We start from the raw sequence: 6,600 nt of genomic DNA on the forward strand, positions 1-6,600 counted from the left end.
AGAACGTTCACACTTAGAGCCTCAATCCATCTCTCCTTCCCCTTTTCCTGCCAGTGTGGCACGTGCAGGGCGGAGAGTACTTCTTCACCAACGTGATGCCAAACTCAATTTCCCTTAGGTACCTCTATTACCTTGTGGTACTTCATTACCTTTCAACTGTTCATCCAATTTCCATCTTGTGACGCTTTCTTTTTTCCAAACGGTTAGCTGATCGTCCCGGCCGCATTTCCAGCAGTAGGATGCGTTATTGATGGACCGTTCAGGAGACACACTAATAAACAGCCACCGCAAGGACCCCCGTTCCCGCCGTATGGACGGCGGGGTGCCAGACGCTGTGTATCACAGACCCCGAGCCGTGGGCCAGAGCAGCAGAAGGCGCTTGCCTTGAGTGGGGGGAGGGGGCAGGCTTACCCCCGCACAGCATGAAGCCCCCGTACACCCCGGGGAGGGACCCCCCAAGCACAGAACTGGGAGTGACTCCTGAGCACTGCCCATCGTGGCCCCAAAGCAAAAACAAGAAAAATGGAATTGGGCTAAGAAGAGAACTCCAAGTGCTGACCACAGGCCCCGCCCACGGGAGTCCGTGTACCCCGGCACCGCCAGTCTCCCCAGCGTCCCGCGTACCCCGGCGCCACCCGTCTCTGAGCCCATCAGAGTGAACCCTGCAGAGCTCGGAGTCAGCCCCGAGCACAGTCAGATATGACCCAAAACCCAAAAATCAATATAAAACCCAGTGTAAAGGCAAGAAGCGAACACCTCCTAGTGGAAAGCAGTTTCGACGTCTCTCTCAAGGACTCTGCTGGAAAGAGAATCGAGCTCAAACATCTCTGGGACTAAATATCCCATCAGGGTGAAACGCTTCGGGGCTGGAGAGAGAGTTTGGGGCTCCAGCGCTCACCTCGCCTGCAGCTGACCCCAGTCCAGCCTCTGGCATCGCCTGTGGTCCCCAAGCCCCGCCAGGAGCCATCCCTGAGCACAGAACCAGGAGTCAGCCCTGAGCGCCAGCCTGAGGCACCCCAAGGCCAAACCAAGCTCCAGAGCTTGGTGGGGCCGTGCCCGGGTCGCTGTGCCGCCTGATTTTCTCTTTTCCTTTTTGCCCCCCACCCCCGTGGCGGGTGAAGGGGGAGGGGGAAGTGCAGGGGCTCAGACCCAGTGCTCCCGTGAGCCAAGCCAGCTTGCAAGGAGGCCCCGTCCCTAGGGCCCAGGCTGAGCCCTGATGCCAGGCTGTGAAGTGGGTGTGGGGGGGCTCGGCCCCGCCTCCGCCGGCCAGCCAGGACGGGTCACACGCCGACCCCTGGGCAGCTGGGGTGTGTGTCCACGCTGGCTGGCCGCTGAAGGTCAGCTCTGGGCCCACTTAGCCTCCGGGCCGGGCTCAGGGAGCACTTGGGCCGCTGCCAGCCGCGGGGGCCGTGCCAGCCTCCGGACCCAGAGAAGGGACGGCCCAGAGGCCCCTTCACTCGGCTCACCAGGGTGGCCCCCGGGGAGGCCCGGACCCCTGCGGGAAAGCGGCACGTCTCTGCCCGGACCCCTGGGCCCTTGCCGGGGAAGCCCCGTGGGCCCCAGCTGCACCCTTAGGCGCGTCCCGGGCGGCTGTGACAGCGTCTCTCTCGCGGGCTCCTCCCCCCGCTACCCAAGCACGGGTGTCCCGAGTGCCGTCCACAGGGCGTGGAGAGAAACTGAGGCACGGGCGGGCCCTTCTCTGCCGGGCCGGGGGAGGGGACGGCTGCGCAGGCAGCAGGGCGGGCCTCGAGGGGCCGCACAGGGTGGAGAGAGGCGGGCGGCGGGGGCGGGAGGGGCCGGCTGGGGACGCGAGTAGCTTCAAGCAGCAGCTCGCGGTGAGGCGCGGGCGGGAGTGACCACCCCGTCCAGGCCCCAGCCTGGCCCACCAGGAGAGCTGAGCCGAGCCAGGAGAAGCCCCTGAGCACTGCCACGCGTGACCCGGCCCCTCCCCCCCACTCCAGGCTAATCCCGCCTCTAAACTCAGAGTTCTCCTTTAAATCTTTTTGTTTTGTTTTGTTTTGTTTTTGGGTCACACCCGGCGATGCTCAGGGGTTACTCCGGGCTCTGCACTCAAGAATTACCCCTGGCGGTGCTCAGGGGACCATATGGGATGCTGGGAATCGAACCCGGGTCGGCCGTAGGCACGGCAAACACCCTACCCGCTGTGCTATGGCTCCAGCCCCCTGTTTCAGTTTTTGTGGTGGGGGAGGGGCCACACCCAGCGATGCCCAGAGGTTCCTCCTGACTCTGAGCTCAGGGATCCTCCTGGGGATGCTCAGGGGGCCCCATGGGGTGCTGGGGGGGCGTCTGCATAGCCAGCACCGTGCCCGAGGGGGTCTCCCTGGGCCTCCACCCCAGTCCGGTGGGCCCCGTCCCACCCAGCCCCACGGATCTCACTGGGAGCCTCTGGCCCGACTCTGCCCTGCTGGGTCGTGCCCCTCGCGCTCGGCCCCCCCCCCAGCCCTGCGCCGTGCTCCCCCCCTCCTCCCGGGCAGCTTCCGGCCTCTGCTCGGCTTCTCGCGAGGCAGAGAGAGCCTGGGGCCCCCCTGCCCGGCTCGCACTCGGCCCTGGTTCCGTACTCGCTACCACCCGGCCCCCAGCCCCTCCGGGAGGGACCCCCAAGAACAGAGCAGAACAAATGCCACCGCGCGCACCCCCAAAACAAACTAATTAACTTCACAGATTAAAAGTTAAATGGAGCATAAACTCATAAATATATTTGCCAATCAGCTTCCTCATCTCCAAAATGCCCGTTCAAAGGTTTCCTTCTTATTTGAAACCGATTTCTTTTTCGTTTTAACTAGTACCACTTCTCTCACTGATTGTTTTCCTTTATTTTATTTTTTGTTTGTGTTTTTTTTTTTTTTAATGATAACACCGTTGTGTAAACCCTGTATTAGTGGTTTCAGGTATTAAGTGCTCCAACACCAATCCCACCACCAGGGTGAGTTACCCTCTGATGCCCGTGGCCCCACGGGCGGCTTGTGTGAGGCGGGGAGGAGGAAGACGGTCACTTTCTCCCCATCCGCCTCTGCCCCCCGGGACCCAGGGTTACTGGGCTCTTGTCTCGCCTCGAAGGAAGGAATTTCAGGAGTAGACGAGCAGTGAAGCACATAGATTTTATTTGGAGAGTTTCTGAAGGTGTGGAGGGAGGGAGGGAGAGAGAGAGAGAGAGAGAGAGAGAGAGAGAGAGAGAGAGAGAGAGAGAGAGAGAGAGAAGGAGAGGGAGGGAGAGAGAGAGAGAGAGAGAGAGAGAAGGAGAGGGAGGGAGAGAGAGAGAGAGAGAGAGAGAGAGAGAAGGAGAGGGAGGGAGGGAGAGAGAGAGAGAGAGAGAGAGAGAGAGAGAGAGTGACGTGCTCAAGAGAGAACACGGACTTCTCTAAGGCTGGAGAGAGCCCTACACACACCCCAGCCTCAGGCACGGAAGCAAGGGTGGAGATGCGGGCGACACATGTGCTCGGCCACGTGGGCTCAGGCAGCACGTGCGCCCTTCCTTGGCTCAAGGGCCTTTATAGGGTTTTGCCAACCTGCCCCCACGTGGGGCCTCTTCTTCTTCTTCTTTTTTTTTTTTTTTTTTTTTTTTTTTGCTTTTTGGGTCACACCGGCAATACACAGGGGTTACTCCTGGCTCTGCACTCAGGAATCACCCCTGGCGGTGCTCAGGGGACCATATGGGATGCTGGGAATTGAACCCGGGTCGGCCGCGTGCCAGGCAAACGCCCTCCCCGCTGTACTATCACTCCAGCCCCCACATGGGGCCTCTTCTTAGGTAAAAGTCCGTTGCTAAGGAGGCTACCCGGGAGGCTGGGAGTGGTGCTGGTCTTCTTTGGGCTGAGTCACTAAAGTTAGGGAATTCGAGGAGCTTTTTCATGGGGAGGGTCCAATCTCCTCAGGGCCCGCTGCTGCTCCAGTTCCTCTCAGGCCTTAGTTCCGGCTGTTCCTGTCTGCTGCGAGGTCGGCTGTCCTCTCCCGCCTACATCACCTCCGCCGATATCCCCAGGTTCCTGTCCACCCCGCCCCCCCGCCCGCCTGACCCCGTTTAGGCACAAACTTACCTCATATTGTCACAACACAGAGGCAAATGGGTCATAGACACTGAGATCAATAGTCAACTCGTGACCACTGTTCACCTCACAGTGACGTTACTAAAGTCTGCGCTGGGACCCCCTGGGCTAACAGTATCACTTCACTTGTCACTTGTCATCCCGTTGATCTTCGATTTGCTCGAGCGGGCGCCAGTAACGTCTCCGTTCATCCCTGTTACATGCTAGTGTAGCCCAATGGTATCTGCTCGCTCCAGGAACACGAAGAGCCTCAAACCGTTCATTCGGGGTTTTGACAAAGAAGTCTGACCCTCTCCTAGGCGGGCGGCGGCGACACCGTCTTTTGACGTCCGGGCTAACAGTACTGTGAATTTTTGTGGGGTCAGTGTAGACCGGGTGGCATTTGATGAGGTTCGGCTGCGAGCTGGGCTTTCTCACAGGTGCCAGATGCGGCTTCAGGCAGAAAGGGGACCTGGTGCCCCGTCCCAGGAAGGCCCAGTGTCCTCCCGGCCCAGTCCGCCCGGAACTCCAGGGTTGGGTTCTTCTGGAGATGTGACGCCCAACTGTTTCTCTGACAGCTTCTCTTTCTGCTGTTTGGCTTTGGTTTTGGTTTTTTAGCTTTTATCCTTGGTCCATTACAGAAAAGTTTCAGCTTTTCAGCAAGGGAAAGTTAATGTGCTAAAACTGAGTTTCAAAGGAAACTACACTGAGAAAATTGTTGCCTATATCCTAAAATATTTATCCTACTGTAACATCAGCCTGACTCATCTTTTGATCACTATCATCACTGCTATCCTGTTGCTCATCGATTTGCTCGAGTGGGCACCATCAACGTCTCCATTGTGAGACTTGTTACTGTTTTTGGCATATCGAATACGCCACAGGGAGCTTGCCAGGCTCTGCCGTGCGGGCGGGATACTCTCGGTAGCTTGCCGGGCTCTCCGAGAGGGACGGAGGATTCAAACCAGGGTTGGCCATGTGCAAGGCAAACGCCCTACCTGCCGTGCTCACTTCAGCAGCACATATACTAAAATTGGGAGGATACAGAGAAGATTAGCATGGCCAACTTCTGATAATGTAGACAATTTCCTACTGTTTTTTAGACCAATTTTTGTAAAGATTTTTTTCTAGTTTGTGACTTCTATTTTGTTTTCTTTGGAGGGCGGCACACCCAGTTATACTCAGGGATGACTCCTGGCGGGGCTTGCGGGAATATATGGGGACCACACCTGGGTTGGCAGCATGTGAAGGCAGGCGCCCGCCCCTCTGTGCTGTCTCTTCAGCCCCTACATTGAAATCAAGGTGACTCTTTTAAACATTTAGACATGGAAGCATCCGTGACACCAAACCTTCTCACCTGCAACTACGACATCTCTCTGTTACTCTGATGGTCTTCAATGTCTAAGAAAATTCATCCATTTTCTAAGCACGTTATTTTTTTATGTTGTTGCTCTTAAGCGGTCTTTTACAAGATGCCTTCGTTCCCCACTCTTCATCTTTATGCCTTTTATTTATTTTTCTTATCCTACTGCTTTGGTTATGCCCACTAGTCACAATGCTGAATAAAAAGGGAAAGAGTCGCTTTCGCAGACCTTTCTTGCAGTAACTGAATGCGTGTTTCAGATAGACACATTTGAAGAACCTTCTCTCTCTCTCCTGAGTGTCCATCCTGCCTCCCCTTGCTCTCAGCTGCCTCCATGGCCCTCTGGGGTGTTCTAGTTCCTGGTAGTAGCTGCTTGGCTGTTCCTCGGGGGCTGAACGGAATCTTCAGGTCCCCTGCTGTGTCTGCGCCAGGCCACTGTTTGGCCTTACACACTCTCAGTGGTGTAGAAGTTCTCTATGGTTATTCATGAGCTCTGCTGAGTTGAACAATTACAGCATTGCTTCCTTTGGGTTTATTTGGGTCAGTGCTGGGAACAAAGTCAGGGCCTTGTGCGAGATAAGTGTTCAGGTGAGTGCTCAGGTAAGTGCTCAGGTGAGTGCTCAGGTGAGTGCTCGGGTGAGTGTTCAGGTGAGTGCTCAGGTGAGTGCTCAGGTGAGTGCTCAGGTGAGTGTTCAGGTGAGTGTTCAGGTGAGTGCTCAGGTGAGTGTTCAGGTGAGTGTTCAGGTGAGTGTTCAGGTGAGTGCTCAGGTGAGTACTCAGGTGAGTGCTCAGGTGAATGCTCAGGTGAGTGCTCAGGTGAGTGTTCAGGTAAGTGCTCAGGTAAGTGCTCAGGTGAATGCTCAGGTGAGTGCTCAGGTGAGTGCTCAGGTGAGTGTTCAGGTAAGTGCTCAGATGAATGCTTAGGTGAGTGCTCAGGTGAGTGCTCCACCACTGAATCACATTCCTGGCCCTTTGTTTTGCTTTGGATTGATTGATTTTGGTTTGCTCTGTGTTTTGTTTTTGTGGGGTTTTTGTTTTTATTCTGTTTTGTTTTGGGATCACATCTGGTGCTGCTCTGTGCTCACTCCCGGCTCTGTGCTCACTCCTGAACTGTTGGGAGGTCACTGTGGGGTGTCGGTATTGAACCTGGGTCGGCTGCATGCAAGGCAACCACTTGTCCATTGTACTCTCTCC

The 6,600-nt window shown here is 56.4% G+C and overlaps 1 pseudogene; it reads left to right on the forward strand.

Moving 5' to 3' along the window:
- Window positions 1–5,046: 5,046 nt before the first annotated feature.
- LOC129400556 (U6 spliceosomal RNA) lies at window positions 5,047–5,141 on the forward strand (annotated as a pseudogene).
- Window positions 5,142–6,600: the final 1,459 nt, after the last annotated feature.

This window comes from Sorex araneus, chromosome X, assembly GCF_027595985.1.
Source record: "Sorex araneus isolate mSorAra2 chromosome X, mSorAra2.pri, whole genome shotgun sequence".
NCBI classification, from domain to species: Eukaryota; Metazoa; Chordata; class Mammalia; order Eulipotyphla; family Soricidae; genus Sorex; species Sorex araneus.